The sequence below is a fragment of the Crocuta crocuta genome, unplaced genomic scaffold (genome assembly GCF_008692635.1).
Source record: "Crocuta crocuta isolate KB4526 unplaced genomic scaffold, BGI_CrCroc_1.0 scaffold36, whole genome shotgun sequence".
NCBI lineage: Eukaryota > Metazoa > Chordata > Mammalia > Carnivora > Hyaenidae > Crocuta > Crocuta crocuta.
The window spans coordinates 1,794,682-1,821,533 of record NW_027532203.1 but is presented as its reverse complement, the minus strand read 5'-3'; the positions used below and the strand labels follow the sequence as shown (position 1 = coordinate 1,821,533).

At 34.9% G+C, this 26,852-nt stretch overlaps 1 long non-coding RNA gene across 2 annotated transcripts in view; it reads right to left on the bottom strand.

The window, feature by feature from the left end:
• The window catches only part of LOC144242692 (uncharacterized), a 283,166-nt gene that overhangs the window by 253,135 nt on the left and 3,179 nt on the right, over nucleotides 1-26,852 (bottom strand). For both annotated transcript variants that reach the window (XR_013338425.1, XR_013338426.1), the window contains exon 2: nucleotides 23,013-23,087. This is a non-coding gene — a long non-coding RNA (uncharacterized LOC144242692). The remainder of the gene's footprint in view (nucleotides 1-23,012; nucleotides 23,088-26,852) is intronic.

Below are 26,852 nucleotides of genomic sequence, written 5' to 3'. Positions count from 1 at the left end.
GAAATATTTGGTTATGTGTAAGTTCAATGAAAAGTCACCAAGATTACATTTAGCTAAATAAAAATTTAAGCATCTTTGTGTCAAAATAGCAAGCATGACTTAAGATGTAACTTACGAGCTAGAAAAATTCATATTAAAATGCAATAAAAGTTGACCATTTTATGTGAAATTATATAAGCCAATATAAAAGTTATAGAAGTCCCATTTAACAATGAAGTTCATAGATGATTTACTTCAAAAAAAATCATTAATGGATGAATTTTCACCACTATAAAAAGGGATACATTTTATTTTAATTTTTTAAAGTTTTTAATCTTTATTTATTTTTCAGAGAGACAATGCGATCAGGGGAGGAACAGAGCCAGAAGGAGACACAGAATCTGAAGCAGGCTCTGGGCTCTCAACTGTCAGCACAGAGCCTAATGCAGAGCTCAGACTCATGAACCACGAGATCATGACCTGAGCTGAAGTCAGACGGTTAACTGAGCCACCCAGGTACCCCCAAGAAAGGATAAACTTTAAGCAAATATAATATCAACAGTGCTTTACCAAAGCTGATACTTTGATTTAGAAGCATGTTTCAAAAAAATATAGCACATGGNTGTGTGCAGCATAAAATTTACAATTGTACTATCTTGTTGGATTGTCCCTTTTATGATCATATGGTGTGATTTTTTGAAAAAAAAAAAAAAAGTCCCTTCTCTCTCTCTCTCTCTCTCTCACACACACACACACACACACACACACACACACACACACCCCTACACCTACACCTACCTATATGTACATTTATCAAGGACTTTGGACAAGATAACAATCCAGAAATCTCCTTGTAAATATCCTCTAAAAGAATTATAGATTGTTCTAAAGTATCCTGTGTCATAATGTTCACTAATTACAAAGCAACGTATAAAAATTTTAAATAATTTTAAAACAGCTCTGTAAGACATTATAAGGAGAAGTCTGAGTGGAAAATAATAAATCAAAAACAAAAAAACAATCAACATCCATCTATATGCTGCCTATAATAGACTCTTTTTAGATGCCTACAGGTAGAAAGTGCAGGGATGGAGAAACAACTATCATGTTAAAGGAGGGCAGAAGAAAGCTAAGTATCCATATGTATGTCAAACAAGCTACATTTTAAACAAAAACTGTAACAAGAGACAAAGAAGGACATTATGTAATGATTAAGGGGTCTATCCACCTAGAAGATTTAACAATTGTAAATATTTATGTCCCCAAGTTGGAGGATCCAAACATATAAATCCATCACAAACATAAAGAACCTCATTGATAATACCATAAAAGTACGGGACTTCAACACCCCACTTACATTAATAGATCACATATGCAGAAAATCAACAAGGAAAAAATAGCTTCAAATGACACACTGGACCGGATGGACTTGACAGATACATTCAGAACATTTCATCCTAAAGTAGAATGCACATTCTTTTTGAGTGCACATGGAACATTGTCCAGAACAGATCACATACTAGGTCACAAATCAGCTCTCAGCATGTACAAAAACATAGAGATTATACATTGCATATTTTCAGGTCACAGTACTATTAAACTCAAAATCAACCACAAGAAAAATGTGGAAAGATCATTAATACTTAGAAATTAAAGAACATCATACTAAAGAATGGGTTAACCAAGAAATTGAAGAGGAAATTAAAAGTACACAATAGCCAATGAAAATAAAAACACAATAGTCCAAAACCTTTGGGATGAAGCAAAAGTGGTCCTAAGAAGGAAGAATATAGTGATCCAGGCCTTCTTAAAGAAGGAAGCAAGGTCTCAAATACAGAAGCTAAGTTTATACCAACAAGAACTAAAAAATGAACATCAAATAAAGCCCAAAACCAGAAGAAGAAAAATAATAAAGATTAGAACAGAAATCAAGGATATCAAAACAAACGAGCAAACAGTAGACCTGATCAATAAAACCAGGAATTGGTTCTTTGAAAGAATTAACAAAATTGATAAACCCCTAGAAAGACTGATCAACAAGAAAAAGGACCCAAATGAATAAAATCATGACCAAAACTGAAGATCACAACTAACACTACTGAAATACACACCATAAAAGATTATTATCATCAATTATATGCCAACATATCGGGCAATCTGGAAGAAATGTACATATCCCTAGAAACATATAAGCTACCAAAGCTAAAACAGGAAGAAATAGAAAATTTGAACAGATCCATAACCAGTAAAGAAATTGCACCAGTAAACAAAAATCCCCTGACAAAAAGTGTCCAGCCCACTGGCTTTCCAGGGAAATTCTACCAAACATTTAAAGAGGTGACATATACTCCTTTGAAGCTGTTCCACAAAACAGAAATGGAACAAAAACTTCCAGACTCATTCTACACGTCCAACATTACCTTGATTCTAAAACCTGACAAAGAGTCCACTAAAAAGGAGAACTACAGACCAATTTCCCTGATGAACACGGATGCAAAATTCTCAACAAGATACTAGCAAACTAGATCTAACAGTACATTAAAAGAATTATTCACCATGATCAAGTGGGATTTATTCCTAGGATACAGGGCTGGTTCAATATCTGCAAATCAATCAGTGTGATACATTAAGAGCCACATGATACTCCCAATAAATGCAGAGAAAGCTGTTGACCAAATACATCATATTTTCTTAAAAACCCTCAAGAAAGTAGGTATATAAGAAACATACCTCAAGATCATAAAGGCCATAAATAAAAGACCCACAGCTAATATCATCCCAATGCGGAAAAATGGAGAGCTTACCCCTGAAGTCAGGAACATGACAGGGATGTCCACTCTCACCACTGTTTTTCAACACAGTGTTGTAAGTCCTAGCCTCAGCAATAAGACAACAACAAGAAATAAAAAGCATCCAAATCTGCAAGGAGGAAATCAAACTTTCACTCTTCGCAGATGACAGGATACTCTAGGTGGAAAATGCAAAGGACTCCACAAAATAAACTACTAAAACTGATCTATGAGTTCAGCAAAGTCACAGGATATAAAATCAATGTACAGAAATTGGTTGCATTTCTCTGCACCAACAATGAAGCAGCAGAATTTCATTTACAATTGTACCAAAAACCATAAAATACCTAGGACTAAATCTAACCACAGGGGTAAAAAATCTATATGCTTAAAACTATAAAAAGCTTATGAAATAAACTGAGGAAGACACAAAGAAATACTCCATGCTCATGGATTGAAAAAAAAATATTGTTACAATGTCAATACTACCCATAGCAATCTACACTTTCAGTTCAGTCCCTATCAAAATAACACCATCAATCTTCAGAGAGCTGGAACAAACATCCTAAAATTTGTATGGAGTCACAAAAGACCCAAAGCAATCCCGAAAAAAAAAAAGAAAAAAAAAAGCTGGAAGTATTACAATTCCTGACTTCAAGCTGTATTACACAGTTGTAATCACCAGGAGAGTATGGTACTGGCACAAAAACAGACAAATAGGTCAATGGAACAGAACAGAGAACTCAGAAACAGACCCATAAATGTATGGTCAACTAATATTTTACGAAGCAGGAAAGAATATCCCATGGAAAAAAAAATAGTCTCTTCAACAAATCGTGCTGGGAAAACTGGATAGTGACATAAAGACTAAAACTGGATCACATTCTTATACCACACACAAAAAATAAATTCAAAACAGATGAAAGATCTAAATGTGAGACAGGAAGCCATCAAAATCCTATAGGAGAATACAGGTAGTGACCTCTCTGACCTCAGCCACAGCAACTTCTTACTAGACATATCCCTGGAGGCAAGGGAAAGAAAAGCAAACATGACCTCTTGGGACCTCATCAAGAAAAAATTTGCACAGCAAAGGAAATAATCAACACAAAACTAAAAGGTAACCAATGGAATGGGAAAAGATATTTGCAAATACCATATTGGATAAAGGGTTAGTATCTAACATCTATAAAGAACTTACCAAACTCAGCACCCAAAAAACCAAAATAATCAGTGAAGAAATGGGCAGAAGACATGAAAAGATACTTTCCCAAAGATGACATCCAAATGGCTCACAGACACATGAATAGATGCTCAACATCACCCATCACCAGGGAAATACAAATCAAAACCACAATGAAATACCACCTCCCACCTGTCAGAATGGCTAACATTAACAACTTAGGGGAAAAAATAGATGTTGCATAGGATGTGGGGAAAGGGGAACCCTTTGGCACCGCTGGTGGGAATACAAACTGGTGTCACCACTATCGAAAACAGTACAGAGGTTCCTCAAAAAATTAAAGAGAGAACTACCCTACAACCCAGCAATTGCACTACTAGATATTTGTCCAAAGGATACAAAAATATTGATTCAAAAGGGCACATACACCTCAATGCTATAGCAGCCATATCCACAATAGCCATATTATGGAAAGAGCCCAAAAGTTCATCAACTAAAGAATGATAAAGATGTGTGTGTGTAAAAACATATAATGTATATATAGTGGAATATTACTCAGTGACCAAAAAGAATGAAATCTTGCTATTTGCAGCAACATGGATAGAACTAGAGTGTATTATGCTAAACGAAATAAGTTAGAAAATGACAAATATCTTATGATTTCACTCATATGTGGAATTTAAGAAACACAAAAGATGAACATAGGGGAAGGGAAGGAAAAATCAGATCAAAACAGAGAGGGAGTCAAACCATAAGAGACTCTTAAATACAAAGAACAGAGTGAGGTTGCTAGAGAGGTGTTAAGTGGGGGGATGGGCTAAATGGGTGATGGGCATTAGGGAGGGCACTTGTTGGGATGAGCACTGGGTGTCATAAGTAATTGATGAATCACTCCTGAAGCCAATACTACACTGTATATCATCTAACTTGAAGTTAAATAAATTTTTAAATTTTTGGAAATAACCTAAATAAAAGAGAATTAAGCCAATAATTTATTATATATCTACGTGATATACTATAGGATTTAAAATCTTTTCAAATAATATTAATGGCATTAGGAAGTAACACTTCCATAAGTGAAACACTGTATAGAAAACAATATTAAAGTATTAAGTATATCAAATGTGTGTTTCTAGAAAAACTCAAAAATTTATAAAACTATGCACATAATTAGCTTAGTTTATGTTCAATACATATGTCCTATAATACATGGATTCTATATTTTTAATTTCAGTATCTTTATAAAGGAAGCTCAAAGTTAAAATGCAACAGCAAGTCAAAACACCAGCAGTCAGTGGTCAGATGGTATGCAAAATTTCACTTCAAAGTACAATACTGAGGTTAAATCAGGTACAGAATTAGTAAAAAGGATCATCAAAAAAATAGAAGTTGAGACATAACCATCTATCATATTCAAGGAAGTAGTGGAGCAGCCATCACCCACCAAATGCATGCGAATTTCCTTAGGACATGGAGATTTTAAACAGAAAGCTTATATTTGTTTTTGCCAAATAATTTGGCAGCGCAAAGATCTGGGTCAAATTAAAGAATGCTAGGTCGATGCATGTGAAGTATGCTTCATTTATGAAAAGAAATCATCAAGTAGGTCATAGTTTTACAATGTACAGGTTGCTGGCAGGTTGACTAAAATAAATTCATGCATAGTATGCCTTCTCGCTTCTCTACTGAAATACATAGATACTAAAATGTTAATTTAAGTACAATTACATATAATTATAAAAATTTTAAAATATTTTAGTGTTTCTGATGTATTTCTTTATAGCCTTCTGATGTTTTGTCAGTTTTTAATTAATTTTACTTGTCCCGCAAGTAGAAGTTTGTATTTTGTTCCTTTTCAAGCTATTATAGCATTTATTTTGTAGCCGAAATAACTACCATCATATAGAATGATTCATCCTTCCAAATGATTATTCTAATTGTTATTGTATCTACCATGACTTTATACTGTAAATTAATCGTACCTATGTGTATATATTTTACTCTTAATAAAATTGCTGAAAATAATGTTCAAGTATATATTCTTTCATTTAACATGAAAAGGTTTTATGTGTAATACATTTAATTTACCAAATGTCTATGCTAATCAGATAAGCACAGGGTATACGATCTTGATCACAGTTTCTGTTCTCATGGAACTTATCTAAAAATAATAACCATAATGGTACCATCTAACAGCTATCTAACTATTAAATGGACCAGGCAGTAATTTAACCCCTTTACCTTAGTAACCCATTTTCCTCCATAGTAATTCTCAGACATATGTTTAATTCTCACTTTGCTGATGAAAGCTGTGTCACAGGTAGGTTAAATATCTTGCTTGAGATTATACTGCGTGGATATAGTAAAATGGAATTTGAACACTATTTGAGAAAAAGGGAATTTAATAAGACAACAATACCTTTATAAAAGCATATGAAGTCAACGTTGTAGGAATTACCAGAATGCTACAGCAGATACTATTGCAGAGAAATCTATGTGGTGAGAAATGCCATGTACATGACATGTAATCTGAGACCTGACACATAGAATATGCCATTCTTACCAAGAGCGGACGGAAGAGCCCAAGATCAAGAGAAGGCCTGGGGATACGAAAACCCTCGGCACACTTTTCTTTTGTGTAACATTTTTCAAATGGCTTGCCCATTGAAATACACTTTAAAAATACTTTTTATTTTTCATACTTACTCAGTAAATCATTCTGTGGCATCACTACAGAATTAAAGGCAGAAGTACAGAGAAATGGTTATCAGCCCCCAAATCAGCAAAGTACCTTAAATTTTTCACTACTTCTAATGACTTTTTAAATTTCAGTATATTTCAGTTAATTTACTTGATAATTAAGAAAAAACATTACATTTGTCTACATCTTTTCCACTTCTGGCCCTCTGTTTCTGTGTAAAGTTTCTAATTTCTATTGGGTATCTTTTTTCTATGCCTAGAAAATTCTTTTTTAAATATTTCTGATAGTCACATTCAAAGTTCAAGTGGAAGAAATAGTCTCAGCATATGCTTGTGTGATAAAGTATTTTAACTATATTTTTAGCAGCTATATTCACACATTATAGAAATCTGTATTTACAGTTACACTTAAGAATGTACCTCCATTGATCCTTGATAGTGTGGTTGTTACCAAAACTCTTACTGCCACTTTTCATTATTCCATGGTATGAAAGTTTTCATTTTTCATCAGCTTCTTTCAACAATTTAAATTTTCATTTTCAGAAGTTTGACTGTATTGCATCATTTAAACAAATTCTTGTCTTTTATAGTTTCTATAAAACTCTGGAGAACTCAGGACAAAGATTTCTTAGGTAAACTACAAAGCGTGAATGGGAACAGGAACAATGAAAAATTGACATATTCTTTAAAAATTTCAAACTCTGGCCCTTGTAAATACATTGTTAAGTAAGACAAAGCTAGAAGACAAAAAAAAAAGACAAACCAAAAACTGAGTGAAGACATTCACAACACGTATCTGTCAAAGTCATACTCTAATTAGGAAAGGAGATAGACTTCCCTAAGGGCTATCTGAATGATGAATAGCACATGAAGAGTTTTTCAGCATCATTGATTAGGGAAACACAAGATAAAGCTACAATACGGTACACTTTGCATCCACTAAAGTGGTTAAAAGAGATAGACAAGAAAGAATGTAGACAAATAAACACTCATTTCAGTCCTAGATATAAAATTTCATACTCATTTTATCAAACACCATAGCTGTTTCTTAAAAGTTCAACATACACATACCGCATGACGCAGGAATCCCACTCTGTGGTATTTACCAAAGATAAATGGAAACATCCCTCCACATAAACTTAGAATTTTGTGCAATCTTTATTCTTAGTAGCCCCCAACTAGAAATGACCTGAACAGCAATCAAAAATCAAATACTCAAAACATAATCAATGAGCTACTGATCTATACAACAAAGAATCTATGCAAACCAAGTGTAAGGAACCCAACACAAAGAATAATATGCAGTATGACTCCTACCTAGTTCTAGAAAAGACAACTGTAATGTATGGTAACAAAAATATGTCCCTTTGTGCTGTGGGTGAAGACCATATGGAATTGACTTGGAATAGAAGAAAGGAAGTTTGTGTTGATACAGCCGTTGCAGATCTTGAATACTGTTGTGAATGCATAGGTGTATAGATTTGTCAAAATTCATTGAGCTACACAATTAAGATGTGTATATTTCATTTAAGCTATTTAAGCAAATTTTAAAAGACTGTACAAATCTTTGTATTATATATGTTTTGACTAGGAATCCTACAACTAATGGATTTTGTTATTACTATAGAAAATGTTGATCCAAAGTTGATCTTTTAACCACTTCCTGCCTCTCTTATGTGACAACATCCTTCTTTAGACTGGTAACTTCACTGCCTCTAAAACTAATAGATGCCTTTCCAGAGTTTCATTCTTAAGAATCTCTACATTTCTGTTTCTCTATTCACTGAGAACAGAGTAAATACACAAAAGGTCAAAGGAAAATATTAAGCAAGAAGGTGAGGTTTAAAAAAAGATGGAGGAAATAAGTTATTGAATTTTTCACATTCTTTATCTAGTCAAGATGTAAAGAAAAACCTGGTGATAGAGATATTCTAGAGTAATGATAATTAAGTGGGTAAAAAGTTAATACCACCTTTGAGAAAATTCCAGGATTTACTATATGACGTACACATATACACACACGCATGTGCACATGAAAAAGTGTAAGAGCCTGGGTATTTACTCATGTAAGCTTCTTATTGAAATTCTATGTTTTTAAAAGTTCTTTTTTAATGTTAATTTATTTTTGACAGAGGGAAAGATCACCCGTGGGCACATGAGCAGGATATGGCAGAGAGAGGGGGAAACATAGAATGTGAAGCAGGTTCTAGGCTCTCAGCTGTCAGCACAGTGCTCAATGTGGCGCTTGAACTCATGAACTGTGAGATCATGATCTGAGCTGAAGTAGGACACGCAACCAACTGAGCCACCTACAGGTGCTAATTTGACCCACCACCAGCCACTTGAAACACCTGTCCAGTTGCTTACTTTGCCTGGGATTCAGTTATTCAATCCATATGGTTTAGAGGAGAGGGGTTTTCTTGGAGTCAGATTCAGAATTTCCCGAGAAAGGTTATGTTAAGAGGAAAATAAATTTGAGAATATTAAAGCAGAATTTCTACAAATCTTACCTTTCTTTCCCTACAGTAAATTTATAGTACAACATTAAATAGAACACAGCTTTGCTCAGATACTTTAAGTTGTGATTGTTAACAGATACATATGTAGTGAAGCAAAATATGATTTACAATCCAAATTCATAGGGCTAGTTTTAATAGAGCTTTATTCTTTCATCCATCCTCTTTTTTACTTGTTTACATACAGTATTATACAAACTATTGGTGGCCATTTTTCTGCAGACACCTTCATGTATTCTGATTGTTCAGCAATGTATTAATAACTGCTCAAGTATTTTTCTAAGCTACCCAATGAATAAAGTGGCTACAAATTTAGAACCTGTAAAAATTCCTGCAGCTGTTTCTAAATTTTGGATATTTGAGACCAGCTACCCACTAGGGTGAGGTCTTAAACTGTAGCTTCTCCAGATTAACATTGCAATAGACTTATCTAGAGAATCCAAGGTGCCAATCAGCATTCAAGTCTCAAATTTAGTACCAGTAATGGAGATGCAGAAGTTTATCCCTTGTTAGTGAAAATCAATCTCCATAGTAGATTAATTACTGGAATACAGGGTACACTTAGCACAGTTGTGCTAAGGAGGCTATATTCTTAGCCTTAATATCCTTAACCTTGTGATTTTGCAATAAATTTTTAATCATTTGATTGTCAAATTATCTTTTTGGCATTTCTTCCTAGCTCTGGGCTTGAATACGATGATTCTTTAACACTAAGGAATCAATAGATCAAAAACACCTTCATAGGTTAAACAGTTGTTTTGTCTCTGGCAACATTTTTACACAAATATTAAGGAGCAACAGCAGTTGGCTCATTCATAAATTTCAGGACATTTCAGTCAGCAGTGATTTCAGCATCTCTTTTGGTTTAATGCTAGGAGTCATTAGAATAAAGTGGTAGGTGTCAATCTCGTTGTTAATTGTTAATCCCACATTAGGTGGCTGCAATTATTCTCATAATCTTAGAAGATACTCCACAGAATAGAAGCTCTCTTTCTCCTTGTACCTTGTCTGGATCTTTAGCCTCTCTGAATTATTTATTACCATAAGAGCCTTTGTATCTGCCTGGGCTACTGAATTATCAAATGTGTATCTATTCAAATGTTTGCATCAGAATACCTATTGATGGGATAAATTGCAGTATTAATCTTTGAGGTAAAAGATCAGTGGGTCCATGGCATTGGTAAATACAGGGTAGTTTGGGATGGTGCTATGCTATTTCCAAGATTACTGATCTCAACTTTTTTTCTCTTGTGGAATGTATTCACAAACCTATAGGCAGTGTCAAGATTAACACCAATTCTAATTTTCTTTGACACAGTTATGAGGGAAACTGAATAAAACATATGGGAGAAAATAGTAGATATCAGACTGATAATGAATAAGAATAGAAGTTAAATTTTAGAAGCCTAAATTTATTATGAAAATAGTCTCTAATTGTATTGCTTAGATATTATCGAATCCAACATTCTTAAACATAATTGTTATAAGTTATAAAAAGTTATATAACTGAGCTTGTAAAGGTCAATCCCATCATTTACTGGCAGAGCAGCATTAAGCAACTGATGTCTTAGTTTCAATCCAAGTTTATAGTTGTCAACCAAGCACCACTTTGGGACGCTCTGAGAAAAAAAAATATTACTTTACTTCCAACAGAAAAAAAATCTATTTTGAGTGTCAAATTGTAAGACTAATCCTGGAAAGTACAAAAGTATGGCACACAGTTTTAAAATAGTTTATGATGGGGCACCTGGGTGGCTCCATCAGTTAAGCGTACAACTCTTCATTTGGGCTCAGGAGATGATCTCACAGTTTAAGAGTTCGAGCCCCACATCAGGCTCTGTGCTGACAGAGCCTGCTTCATATTCTCAGTCTCCCCCTCATTCCCTACATCTGTCTCTCAAAAATAAACATTAAAATTATTATATACTATATGTGTACTATTTATATACAGGTATATATAAACAAACAGTTTATGGAGAGTTCCTCACAATTTGAAATTCTTGTGATATTTTTATAGATAAGTTTTATGAAACAGACTTTGAAGACCTCAATGTAACACATACTTTAACGAAAGTATTAGGAAAATTTAAAAATAGTAAGTTGCTTTTCAGTAGAGAGAAAAATCCAATTCATTGCCTACCAAAATTTAATCAAATGAATCAATACCATAACAAATTTACCCATCTGTTTTTGCCATGTAATCAACATTTGAAAACATCGGGCATAATGTCTTTATCTTATCTAAAAGGAATGAGTTTTACTTTTTAGAACATCTGAGACAGTAACTCATCCAGTATTAATACATTACTTAAGTTGATAGTAAACAGTTCCATGATAGTAGAGGATGTGTTTAGCTCACTATTGTTACCTGTGACATCTAGAACTATATGCTTAATAAATGATGACTTAATTTACTCAATAGACACTAAGTATTTCCTGAATATGTTCCAACTCCAGCCAAACAGTACGACCAAGCCTAAGAGAACTCAATCTTTACCTCAAGCTTTTCCCAGTAGCCTCCACAACACAAGGACAATAGAGATGTAGAGAACTAGAGACGGCGAGGCAAGATTGCCTCTCAAATATACTTTGGAAGTTGAACTTCATAGATTAAGAGCTAGATGAGAAAAAACATGATTTCTATTTTGACTTTCTTGCTGTACTTCTAGCACTGGTCTTTATTAGGTAGAAAATAAAATGTATTTAATGAACATTAGATCTGATAAATTCTATTATGTAAAGAAAGGTGGTTTTAGATAGATGTAGGACAGTAAAGGATATACCGGCTTCCAACTGTTGTTGTAACCAATTGCCACCAATAACTTAAAGCAACAGTCACTAACAAGGTTCAAATAGCTGGTCTCTTTTTAGGGGTATTTAAGAGCGATTCATGGGGCACCTGGGTGGCTCAGTCCATTAAACGTCTGACTTTGGCCCAGGTCATGATCTCACCATTCTTGAGTTTGAGCCCTGTGTCGGGCTCTGTGCTGATAGCTCAGAGCCTGGAGGCTGCTTCAGAGTCTATGTCTCCTCTTTCTGCCCCTCCCCGTGTTCGTTCGTTCTCTCTCTCTCAAAACTAAACATTAAAAAAAATTTTAAAGGGACTCAGATTTAGGTGGAAGGGAGAGACCAGAAGATCTACATGACCCATACATCCAGTGATTTCTATTATCTATTACCAGTTTATTGATAAATATCAAGTTATTTGGTGAAAAGTGTCCTCTTGCGGAATGGATTTAATGGTTACTATACTGTGATCTATTTTACATGATCTAGTTAGTTAAAATATGCCATTTGGAACAATGAACATAGCAGTATACTGCCTTTTAAGCCACATGCTAATACCAAGAGTACCCATCATAATGACCTAGGTTTCAATATACACAGAAAGTAGGATACCCCCCAATTAAAAAATTATACACTTACTTTTCCATTCAATGTGATATAATGGAATAATATTTATAGGCACATTACATGTAAAGTCTTGTTTTATGCATCGTGGGGGAATCTAGAAATGAGAATACAGCAACTCTTCTCCCACGGGATTAACTTTAGAAATTGCTTGCATACCCATTTAAAACCAGCATTCCTTTCATTCTTCTGACTAATCGATATAAACTAAAAGCAATTTGTGCTCTCAGGGTTGCGTTAGCTAGCACCTAGTTTGCTATGAGGCTAATAGTCTTCTTCTCATTTTTAGAAAAAGAATCCATGATTCATGTTAAGCAAATGTAGGTTAAAAACGGTTATTTACTCTTCTGTTAAAATATCTAATCATACTAATTTCATCATATTTCTGAAAGGTGTTTGCTGGAACCAATTAATGGGAAAATAGATTCAATTTTAAAATTAGAGTTATATTGTATTTTACATGGAAGGCTTATTATAACAGATTAATGTCTGCTATGAAGTATTAAGACTGTCAGGATTTTAACAGTTTACATCAATAACTCATTGTGAAGCACTTGCCCAGTGAATGAGTAATAAAGTGAAATTTTAAATATTTAAAATATATCTACCTTTAAGCCTTTTTTTTAAGTTTCCAGACTTGAATCAAGGAGTACAAACCAAGTTGACCTTCAATTACTAAAATACTGTATTTTTTAAATTTCTGCATAGAAAATTTAACCTTGTTTTAAAGAGTGAAGAATAATATTTGAAATAAAATTCCCATTTAAAACATCAGAAAAAATCACCAGTTCTCATGCTGCTGTTGTGTCTCCGGAGGCCACAGGCTTAAATGACACTGATTATACCTGTTACTCTAATGTATTATTCATGAAAATGGTGATAGAGCATCTTCAAAAAGGCTGTCATTTCCCATTACATTCCATCAAAGAGCCATATGGTGCTCTCCCAGTGTATTGATACTGAGGCATAGTTAACATACTCAGGCATATGGACGCATTATAGGCTTTCTGATGAGCTCCTGAAAATACTTATGCAATACGTTCAGTGGCCTTTATGATAATGCAGTGCTCTAACATGCTCCACAAAGGAAGCTATAGGCAGCTTCCAGATATGAGACCTAAAGTAGAACACTAACACTTCTTGACTTTTTCCCTTACCTGTCAAATGGGGTTAACAAGGTGGCTGCAAATACGCCATGTAATACGTATTCGCAATGTATTGCGACTGTATTGTCGATGTAAGCCTGTGACTCCTAGACTGTCAGAACAATGATGTTCAAGAAGATTGTTGAATTGTCCTAGCCAGATTTCTACTATTTAGACAGGTAATAATAGAACCATAAAGGAATTTTCAAAGGGGTGAAATACACTTCATATTTTTAATGAATGAAAGCTGTGCATATTTATTTTGCAGCAGTCAGCAGTGTGTCAACTTTACAACACACACTCTACCACAATTTAGAAGGCTGGCCACTAGACTCTCAGTTAACATATAAGGAATTCTTGTGGCCAGAAGACTGCCATTTTTTAAAACCTAACTACATTTAGCTCTACTGGAGACTTTTTTCTGCTCTGTTGAGGCCATGTGCCTTTGGATGATAATAGTTATTTTCATGTTTATGTTACTCTGAAATGCAATGCTACATGTTTTATCAGTTGGAAACAGATTAGGTTTTGATTATTAAAATAGGAAACTTCTTTCTTCTCACCCTTCTTTTGATCATCAGCTGACAGTCGTTGCAAACAACTCACATGCTGCTGCCCCTCTGCCCAAGCACATTAAAGATTTGCTGGTTTTAAGATTAAGAAAATAACCAATGCCTTTAGACCTTCAATATCCTTTACAACTTACTAAAGTTATCTCAGCTTTGCATTTCAGGACTATTCCCATTGCTTTTGTAGGCAGAAATGCATATAATCTCACCAAATGGAAAACAAAGTCTAAAAATTGACAAATTCCTTTAGAATGACAATGTGGGAAGATAATTTGTCCCCTAATAATCTGGAGCTCAAACGATGGGTTTACATGGAGTTAATACAAGAGGATAAGTACTTGAAGTTGGTGAGAGAGCGTGGATTTTGAGTTTAAGCCTAGCTTGGCTTCTACTGAGAAAGTACTGGAGATAAAGAAATTTGACAATTAGAAAGGTAATCAATTTACATATAATGGTTGTAGCACTGGTTAACTGAAATCTATTAATATGAACCACTGATATTTACCAGAACAGAGATTTATGGCTGAGATTGCTATAGGGAACAATAAATTTTTCACTTTTTTCTTTTTTATAATATAGTTGACCTCAGATAATGTTTATATAGTAAACTGCTTTTCTTTTCACGGGGATTTGAAAGCTATTATATTTGAGTCACATCAAGTGATAGAAAATATTGTGTATTTGATCCAAGGTAAGAATGACAAATAACAGAGGCCAGAATAAGTGAATGTATAGGCACAATAGAGTATACGTACAATGCATAGGTTACATATACACACTATGTACCGTACGTATGTAGCTATATATACAAAACAGGTTTGTCCCCCCAAAATAAAAGCAGTAACAAGCTCAACATGTTTTAAGAGGCAAGCATAAAGCCTTAGTGTATGTATGCATGTCTTAACATATACATACATGGAGATAGCTCTATATTTGCCTTATAAATTAGTTCATGCTTTACAGCATAGAGATGTAATTTTTATATACTCTAATCAATTGTCACTTCAGCCTTCAGAATCATTCTTAGCAAGAATGATTGACAAACTTAATATCTGAGATTGTCAACAATTGATCTGTGATGTTACTAAAATGTTTTTAAAAGTCAAGTCTGTGTATAAACTGTTATTTTTTAGAATTGATATAGTAATTGTTGTTAACTTTTCTTCAACCTGTGGCCTTGGAGTTATTCATTGAATTTATGAATACAGTAACAAATGCCATTTACCCGATGAATTATAAGTTTATAGTTTACTTGATTGCTGCTTTGAAATATGATTAATGTATTTTCATATCAACCCCACATATCAAAATCAAAAACAATTTTAAGTATTTTTGACAAAGCTTATACTAGACAGTAGATAGTAATTAGAACATTTAACTTCCTTTTAATTTTTATTTCATCTCATCTCTGCATTTGGTCACTATCTTTTATAAGGTCTCCCATTTGGTCTGTTTTTTGTAAGATACCAATCTGCCTCTGATAGCTGTGAAAAGATGGATCTATGTACCTGGGATTCATAACTTAGTAGCTTTCCTTCTGCTTGCGAGGTCTCCTATCCATTCCAGTGGCTACCCACCAGCATTTTCCTGCCTTTACGCTGCTGTGCCCCACCCCCTACCCCACAGGTGCACATTCACAATTAGAAGCGGAGAACACACACCAAGGCCACCTACATCACAGCCTTAGGATATCTTTTCAGGACGCTAGTTTTGTGCTCCAAATTCTCCTGTGCTTTTCTCTGAAATTACTGAAGTTGCGTGATTTTGTTCCTTTACTCTGTTAGCGTGGTAATCTCCGTCCGATAATTTTTGAGTGTTAAGCTGTTCTTGAGATAAGCCTACTTCGTCAGGACATTATTCTCAGTATATATTGTTGCATTTCCTCTGATAATATTTTAAGGATTTTTAGATGTTCCTGAGGGAAATTAGTCTGTGATGTACTTTTGTAATATTGCCAGGGAACACAGTAATATCTCGCTTACTTTCTGGGCTCAGTGCTGGGCCCCATGAAGCAAACTGATAAGACAGATACTAACAAAACAAAGTAGGACACTAATTGAGAGAGTTCAAGGAAAAATGTGGCTCAAGGGGGTGGACAGATGGTTGAGGCTTACATAATAAGGTTAAGTAAAAGGGGATTGGGGTTTCTAGACAGGGAGAGGAGTGAGAGGAAGGAGAGACAAGAAAACATGTGGTAAATAATCAGTGCCTTGCTTTGCACGTGGTCTCTCAGGTGACAGTTGTCTGAGCAGCTCTCTGACACAGGGAACTCTAAAAGTGGAAATCCCCCGCTTTTTTTTTTTTTTTTTTACTAAACAAAGGGGAATCTTCTACTGTATTTTTAGGCAGTGAGGGGGAAGTAAAGAGCTTTCCATGATTCTGCTAGTTTCCTATTCCTTTTGACTCAAAAAAATCCATATACTAAAGGAGGGGTGCTTGGGGGTAGCCTTTCCAAATAACCTTTAATATCAAGTATTGACATCAAGGTCAAGCTAACATATTAACATAAGTTCTGGATAAACAAACTAATTTTGGAATTTCTTTCCTTAAATAATTGATAAAGTTTCCTAGAAAGACCACTTGGACTTCGAGTTTGCCAGAATTTAATGTGTTCGCTTATTTAGGTTTGTTTCATATTATAACCAATTGTTATGAAGATGTAGAACATGAAATTTCTAACAGTTTAAAAATACACAATTCGGTAGCCTGTAGTATACTTACAGTGTCATGTAATCACTACCACTCTCTAGTTCACGGGCCCCATTACCGTTCCAGCCCCAGAAAACCATTCACTTGGTAGCTGTAGACTCTGTTTGCCAGAACCTGACAAAGATTGTGATGATTTTGCTTCATGTATTTGATATCTATGTGGAAAGATAGGCTGCATAGAGGCAACTGGGTGGCTCAGTAGGTTAAGTATCAGACTCCTGATCTTCCTCAGGTCATGATCTCATGGTTCAGGAGTTTGAGCCCCACATCAAGCTCTGTGCTGATGGTACAGAGCCTGCTAGGGATTCTGTTTCTCCTCTCTGCCCTTCCCGCCCCCCCACCCCCCCCCCCGCTTGTGCTCGCTTGCTTGCTCTCTCCTTCTTGCTCTCAAAATAAACTCAGACTTTTTTCAATAAAAAAATAAAAAGATAGGCTGTTGGACCTGCCTACCTGCACTGCCATTTACCTGTAATTTCTTGCCTTTAATTTCAATAATGTCTCATACTTCATGAGTCTTGTATGTTAGAATCTGAGATTTAAATTTTTTTGATCTTTACATTTGTGAGTGATGCATAATTCTCTTCAACAGTGAATAAAACCAAATTTCTGTTCAATTGGGAGTGGTCACAGTCTGCAATGACAGACATTTAGGTGGTACCTCTTCTGCGCCATTATTTCCTATATTCCTAACATGGAATTTGAACTCCGAATTTCCATTCTAGTTTTAGTACAGCTTCTTTAACAAGTTACATTTGCATAATACTCCAGAGTTGAGTAGGGTTAACCTGTACTTTCTAGTTGACAGTCATGTACACATGTGGCCGAGATCACAAGGGTGAGAAGAACACTGGAAACTAAATTCCCATTTCCAACTTCCAAACAAGTGCAGTTTTTACTCTACCTTCTGGCTCACCACACAGCCACCATTTATACCCCACACTATTAAAATGCTAACCAAAAGTTCTCCCCTTTATGATAATTTGTCTGTGTTGTGTGTAATTTAGCAACAGTTAGCTAATTATCATTGATTTCACAGAATTAGCTTATGTCACCTGAATATTGAAGGATTTCTAACAGAACAAAGCAGCCCACAACTTGAAATATGCTGATGGTGTTTGCAGGGTATTCTGTTCTAAGCAGGAAAAGAAGCTTTTGATTTTGAGCTTGATTTTGAAGCAATAATATCTCAGCTAGTAAAAGTGTCAGCTTCCTGGTGGATAATGTAGTGATGTACATGAAATGTAATAGTGGCAAGATGTTTCTTGGGCTTTTTATTATAAATATTGTATAAATGTTGACCTCTACCCAGCCCCTTGGAGATTTAGGTGTCTGTTTGAATATCCCAGACAGATTTTGTCATATCACTATATTCTCATATGTGCCTTTTGAAATTGTGCTCTTAAAAATGACACCATTTATGGAACCCATAAAGAACATGATTTCTCTGGAGTTTTAGGTGATTCTAGTGAAATATTGAAAAGCATGCCATATTATTAAGTAGTATTAGAACTTTCCTCAAGGCAGTTACATAAGGGGGTTTAAAAAGTATTTAAACATCAAATCAGCTAGCCTGTTAGGTGCTCCCTAATTATATAAGAGAAGATGTTATCTACAGAGATTAACAGATTACATTCAAACGGTTGTTCTCTACTTCAAATTAAGGTATGTTCCCTAATTTTCTGTAATATTTTATCATATGGTAAAATTAAGCACTGAGTTTTATCTTTGAAACTAGTCTCCCCCAAGCCATTGTAAATGACACGTTTTTCACTTTTGTTCTTGAATTAAGACTATTAATACCATAGTAAAACAGGAGAAGATCTAGAACTATGTCAAACCCCCAGTTTAATGAAGTGATACTGTGTTGAGTGGTGTTGGCACTTTTGAGGACATCAGATGGTTATCAACAGAAAAATAACCCATTTTTATAAGATATTTTAGACTATTTTTTGGCACCTAGCATTCACTTTTCCTGCCTATTTCCTTAGCCCCATTCCCTTATCTTCCAGTAAACCCTGTGAGGCACCCAGTCTCAATACATTTATTCTCTAGATCAGTTTACTTTGGACAGCTTGAATAGGTCAGAAGATTACTAGAAGTTCAAGGAAGTGGATCTTTGATGTAACTGGGACTAGAAAAATAAAAACCAGTTAACAATCCAATACTGGAATATTGTACACATGTGTGCAACAGCTTGGTGGTTCACCACATTTCTTGTGGCCACCTGGTATAAATTCCCCATTGAAGGCAAAGCTCTGAAAGCCATTATGAGTTATATGACCACAGAATGAGATAGTTGAATAATCATAAAGAAGAAACCAAAATACCTAAATTCTTAACATTAACAGTCACAAACATAGAACATTCTTAGACCTATTCTAAAAGTATCTTTGTAACATTTACTGAACAAGGATACTTTTGATGTAGACCAAGAATACTTTAGGAAAATACCTCTGCCAGTTTGTTCCCAAAGGCACCTGAAATGTGATTTGCAGCTTCATAAGGTCTCCTATGTGAAGATTTGGATATTTATCAGGTGAGAGACTGAGAATTACATTGAAGTGTTATTTCCAACACTCCATAATGCATTCTTGGCAACTAAGTTCTTTTTTTCCTGAAGGGACCACTCTTTTCTTGCGTTGATTGGATATGCAGAAATACACCATCCAAATGGATTCCATGGGAGGGAAAGTCCCTATAGCAAATGCATAATCTACAGTCCCGTAGACTCAGATTAGATTTAGGTAACCAAGTAGCCTGAGGAGCTTTATAGAAGTCTTTAATTCTCGAAGAGTTATAGGGATTTTCTAAATTGCCAACCATCTAAGAAACACGTGGGATTAAAAAAGAATTGAATCCAGATTGAGATGAAGTTTTCCATATGGTTTCAGTATAAGTAACAGATTGAAATTTCTAGCTGAAGAAGCTGGGACCAGTGGTTTTCTAAAAAGTGGTTTCCAGAACAGAAATCAAAGAATGAATACTAAATAATATTATAGTATCAAACACTTCTGCATATAATAATGAAGGGATCTAATAATTCCTGGAGGCAGAATCTTAGTTTGGATTTATCAAGAGCTACTCACACAAGGATCTATAGATGCCAGCTGGATCTCAAGATCTCTTTTCCAATATATTGGTTTGTAAAGCACTGGCCTCTTTTTTAAAATGGTTTTTGCTCCCCTCCCCCCTTTTTTTTTAAATTCTGACCCAATACTGGGTGGGGATGTTACAGTTTAAAAAACTCCACCATTTATTTCAGGGGAGAGGTACCTTTTTATCAGAGACCACATGCCAACTTTTAGTTTCTCTTTACAATGGCTCAACAACAAAAAAAGTCAAGGTCACTACAGTGCTTGATCTTGACAATCAGGGGAAAATCTAACGCTATTACACCAATCAAAGAATAGGGAGAATTCTAGATGATTCACTGGCATGCCTACTTGTACAGTAATACCCACTGTTAAAAGGTGATCACAAAGTTTTGAGACCTTATTAAAAGCATAATGTCCCAAGACTCATTGGTTAAAAGACCTTGACCAGTTTAGATGTTGAGTAAAGGCAAAAAGACATAGAAGAGAACATAAAAACCGGCAAGCTCTCATGACCAGTATCATAAACAAGTTATAATTTCTGTTGGTTTTTTTTTTTTTTTGCATGATTGAAATTTTGTATTTCCCTTCTACAATTACATTTTGATTTGTCGGTATTGATTAACTGTATCATTTGATGCATAGGTTACAGAAACATACCATAAGGAAGAATGGGCACCATTCAGCTTGCCCCTAGACACAGGAAGTGATAAAACTTTGGGCTTTCCAATGATAAAGGGGGAAAATATGTAAAAGTTCAAGGAAAAGTTGAACTAAGTGAAGCTTTATATTTTGACCCATATATANGTGATAAAACTTTGGGCTTTCCAATGATAAAGGGGGAAAATATGTAAAAGTTCAAGGAAAAGTTGAAGTGAAGCTTTATATTTTGACCCATATATGCGGAAACATGGACATATATTAATGATTATAGTAATAGCTATGGATTGATTGTACCTTCATAATTCTGGCTGCTTAGTATCTGAATCATCTACCTATGTTTATAGATCCTATATTGTGGTGACTCTTAACAAATGCCCCTAATTAGTGAAATTAAAAGATATTTGGTCCTTTTGAAATTTGTGCACTGAAGACCTGTACAATAAGACACACATGTAATATATCCACGTGGCTTATGAGCCAGACACTATTATAGACACACATGTAATATATCCATGAAGTATTAGATGTCAAGGTGAATAAAACAAATATTCAGTATACTGAATATATTATATGGTTGTGTGTGTGTGTATATACATATGTGTGTGTGTGTGTGTGTATATATATATATATAACCAAATTAACTTTAAGGCAGGATGAATATCTACCTTGTATTAATAACATTTAGAGGCTGAAGACGTAGAATAAACATATTTAAAGTGTTCTGTTTATGGATTGATCAAACAACTTTCAAAGAAGAAAAGTCTGACATTTTGTGTGTCAATAAAGAGATACTAAGGATTTTTGAGGAAACAAGAACAATTTCCTTCTGGTAGCAAAATACTTGCCTGTTTGAAGAGATCTGAGTGACAGAAAACAAATTAGAAGGCTATGGATATTTGGCCAGAAAATAGGGAAAAAGAACCAAAGCAGCTATTCTGCAGTCAGGGAAGGCAGTGTTACAGAATCAAGAGGAACTGGGGGAATAGGGAGGGTGGGAGATGCAGAGAACAGCTCCAGAAACAATTTGAACATTTCTTTGAGAATGAGGCTATTTGGGTTTGTAGAATCAATTACTAAATGTGATACTATTCATGATAATTTAGCTGTCCTTTACCTCTCACTTCTGGGAGGCAGCCTCTCCCTGTTTGGCATTTCCCCAGTGAGTGTAGAGTCTTTGCTATTAACGGTAGACCCTAAGAGTCTCCACTAGTGATGGGACTCAAAATGGGCCCTTAGATAATTTGCACAAAGATGTAGATCACTCAGGATGGTAGCCGGCCATGCGAGAAGCACCAAACATTAGAACTTTGAGACACATGATATAGATACAATCTCTGAAGAAGAGAGGGAGAGATGAAGGTCAACCTCATGATCGATAATTCGATTAATTATGACTGTGTAACGAAACCACAGTTAAAGCTCAGGACACCTGAAGCTATGGAGAGCTTCTCCATGTGACAATACTTTGGGCATGCTTTTACACATCAGTGTGATCAACCTTCTGGGAAGGTGACCTCGCCGAAACCCATGGGAGAGGGCAATGCAAGTACCACATTTGGGACATTCTTAGACATTACATTACCAATCTCTCCTTTTGACTGGTTCCACTGTGTAGCCTTTTTGCTACAATAAAACTAGAATATTATGTATAGTTTTCCTGAGCCCTATAAATTCATCTAGTGAATTATCCAACCTGAAGGGCTATTAGGTACCTCTGAATTCATTGTCTGTTAATCAGAAGGGAGGGTGGCTTCTGGGAATCCCCACTTTTTTGCTGGTGGAGGAAATAGGAGCCATCTTGTGGAAGACTCTCTCCCCAGTCTGTGAGGGTGAGCCTAACTCCACATGTTCAACATCAGAGGTCACTGCACATAGAATACAGGGATTTTTGTGTCCAGAGGAGTATAAATTGGGCTGGATTCTGCAGTGCTCATGTTAAAACAAAAGAAATCTAAGAACACTTTTTCATTTGAATTTTGAGTCTGTATTTGGATTATGATTACAGCATTCTAAGGAGTTTTACTACAAATAAATAGAACAGATTTTATTGCTTGTTTGAAAAGGAAATAAGGCTCTCTGCTGTCAAATCCATTTCATGCTTAAACAATTTCATCATGTTATCGGAGATATAAATGCATTCTAAGAATGCAATCATTCTGTTCTGTTTATAAGACTCTCAAATATTAATTGCATTAATGAATAAGTAATTCTCTTACCTCTATCCGGTGGGGTAGTAGAAAGCAATGATTGACTTACCATTTACCATGTAGTCTTTCTTGATAACGATTCTCTGATGAAGATAGTTTTGTTCTTTATTCCCAATCCAATGGCCTGGAAAAGAAAAAAAAATATATCAAAAAGCTTATTCATGTTTATTCACACTTGCAACTTTATCAAGCAAGACTAAACACTGAAAAAGTACAGTTATAGACAGTTTGGATTTGTGTCCAAGGATTTGGATCATCCTTGAATCTTCACCTAGCAACAGCCTGCCCCATAGTACAAATTCAACAAATACACAATACACTGGATTGAGGATGGCTTCCTATAACCTATAATTATATATTAATATGCAATTAGAATATGGAATTCAGGACAGATACTGGATACTTCCTTTAATGTTGTCAATTTTTAACTTTATTTCAGAATATAAAGGCTGGCTTTTAATAAAAGTTTTGTCAGGTGCACATATAATTCTTTTTCTATTACTCAGTTAATCAAGATGGATATCCAGATCACCCCCAAATGATATATTTACCCCAGTATAAAAGATATTTTGTATACTAGATCCTTGAAAAAATCATAATAAATCTTTATTCTAATGAGATTTTATTAAAGTTTTATAGTTAAAAGCTTGGTCAGAATTTGGTTCTTAGTCATTTTCCCCTATAATAGAAAGAAAATCTATTCTGTACAAAATATAGAGTGGCTTATGAATTCAAACATACAATTTTCATATTCCTATAGGAAATTCATGAGGTATGAGTAGGGGATACAATATTAACTTATCAGTACTATTTATCCAGGAAAATATCTTTATCAATACGTTTTATAAGCTAATTTCTCATTGGAGTTGATATTTTAATACCACCACAACTTATTTTAGTCAAACAATCTGCTAAAAGGAAAAATGGCAAATATTTAAATATGTATTACACTGATAAAGGTTTACCTCAATGTAATATTTGCTTTAAAAATTGCTCCAGAAAAAACATTTAAGTCCAGAAGTCTTTATGTACTTAGGATTTTTAAAAGCTAAGCTCTATTCTAATACCTATGCTTAAAACCACTCTAAATTATGAGGAAGACCTTGTCAAAAACAAACTTCACTGATTATAATATATATACGCAGAAATATTTTGAAAAAGTTAATGCCATACTTTGAAAGAACCAGACCTTAAAGTCTGCATCTCATAGTTTGTTAGCACAATGGATGAATAGAGAAGATAATTTTCATGTGTGATTTTTCTTCATTCTTTCCAGAAATTAGGATGCATTCTGCTATTTCCAGGCCCCCCAGTAGTTGACACTTTGCTCACTTGCCTTCTCTCATACCATGTATAAAAACAGATAAAAACTGAAGGGAAAGAACTGCCATCCTTTACATTGTTGATGCCCCCAAAGCACCCAACTCTGAAGCTGTCCATCACATTAGACAACTTGTGTCAGGATTTCATCTGACATTGCATTACTTCCCAATGAAATNGGGCGGGGGGTCAGGGAGGGACTGGTGGGAGGGGGGCACAGAGAGAAGAAACTAATTTGGTTTGCTTCATTTGCAGCAGTTTATTTTATTCTCACAATCTACCTTCTGGAGTAGTACAGTTATCCCTATTATGTGAAAAAGGAAATTTCAGAACCAAGAACTTAGGAGCTTGCTGAAGAACACATATGTGGTATTCAAAACCAGACAGATCAATTCAAAAGTCTATGGTCATTTTTATTGCGCTAGCCTTTGTTTCCTACCTTCTTTCTTTACCCTGCCCCTTTGCTGAAGGAAAATTTGAAATATGGCATACAGAACTTAAAGATTATTACAATCAGGGGCACCTGCATGGCTCAATCAGTTGGTCTCAAGGCTCAGATCATGATCTTGCAGTTCGTGTGTTCGAGGCCTACATCAGGCCCTGTGCTGACAGCTCAGAGTTTTAAGCCTGCCTCTGTCTCCTCTCTCTGCACCCCCCCCACTCAAAATTAAATAAACATTAAAAAATTAAAGATTATTACATCCAATTTATCTTTGGGACAAAGGTAGAATACATGATATGGACCCTGGTGTCTGACTTATTGGGAGACTGGTCATTCCTATATCCACAAAGGCACTTTTAGTTAGCATGCAAATGCTTCCAAAAGGGAGAAGGTACTCACTTTTTAAAAGGTAGTCTTTTAGGATTGTTTGCCGAGTGTTTCTGTCTAAACATATTTTTAATGTTTTAGCAAAGTTGGAAATTGGACTATTTTTATTTAATGGAAAAAAGACACACCTTGGATAATACAAATTGAATGATTCCATAAAAAGCTACGGGCACACATGCTTATAGTGTTTTAGTAATCAAAGAAGGGATTTAGAAACAAAATTGGCAGTAATAAATATACTTGGTTCATTGTTGGGTTCGTAAAAGTTAACAGCAACGTCTGCCTGCTACCTTGATTAACATGCAAAATATAGGATAGACTTTGCTAAAGCTGCCTTCAGCAATAAACGCACTGCATCTATATCTAAAATACAGAGAACACCATCTGATTACGCAGCCCCATGTTACTATCTTAAACAAAAAGGTTAATGGATCACTGAAGCCCGGAGAAAAACTAGCTGAACAAAACAATATATAGTTAAATTCAATCTATTGCTAGAAATATGCCCCAGGTATTGCAATTGGCCTTTAAGAGCAGCTGAATGCTAAATACAGGTTCTCTTCAGCAACCTGTATAAAACTTTCACCTGTGTTGATTTGGGATCTCAGACACCTTGAGACCCTGCAAGTTAGAAAAGCTAGACCCCAAATTTACTATCAGAAAAACCTACAGAATATTACAGGAGTCCTTTAAAGGCTGTAGAAGTTTTGTATTAGTATAGCTGTTGCTTTAAATATTCAGGGACACAAACTGGCACAATTCTGAAACCTGTTGATAATGCCTGGGTTCAGAGGTTTCTGGAGTCCTCAAGGATGCTGAGGAGGTGAATTATCATTCAGCTCTAGTCAATAAAGAGAACTTCCTTAGGCTGCCAGAGGCTTTTTATTTTTCATAGTTGGAGATTGAAGTAAGAGGCAGCTGATCAAGAAGTGTTAATTTGAACTTAAGTGTCAAGTAAATGGGAGCAAATATTTATTCAAGGCTCCTATAAAAATCTGCATCAAAGAGTTTCTCAGTTGTTGGAAGTTTTACAGTTTAAAGGTATTCAAATCATCATTCTGTCTGGTTTTATTTGAATGACAGAATGACCCAATTAATGGACAATACAAGGTGGTTACAAATGATTGAACTGGCCACATATTAGAAGTGAACTCGTAATAAGTCATGAACGTTGACACATAGCCTTCATAGTTAAAGCTAATAAATATGGACCTAAATTTAGTCTCTCCTTTGTGAGGTAGTTGACTATATTTAAAAATTTATTATGGCCTAGAATCCTAGATGCTGGGCGAAGTCACTAGGTGTGCCTAGAGAAAAAGACATGAAGAGATGCAGCATTATCAGGAGAATTAGGAGTTGACCTACATATAATGATGTTAGATCTTCAATACAGTTAGAGTTTATCAGCTTTTAAATGGAATTTCAATCTGGAAGTCTTTTCTGAAGTAACGTTTTTCACATTTTTGAAGTTGTTGGATCTTTTTGTACACACACACACACACACCATGTTGATACCAATTTTACTTGATATCATTGATATTGAATGAGCCTTATAAATTAAGATGTAGCATTTTTAAGAAGTTAATCAGAATAAAGATTTTGGTATGTCATTTTGATAACTGATTTGAACACTGATTAAGAGGAGAATAGTTGAGGATTCATTTAATAATAATTAAAGATTTGTTTGTCCTTTACAACTTAGCACACAATGTACAAATTTAATTTTGGTTATATGTAACT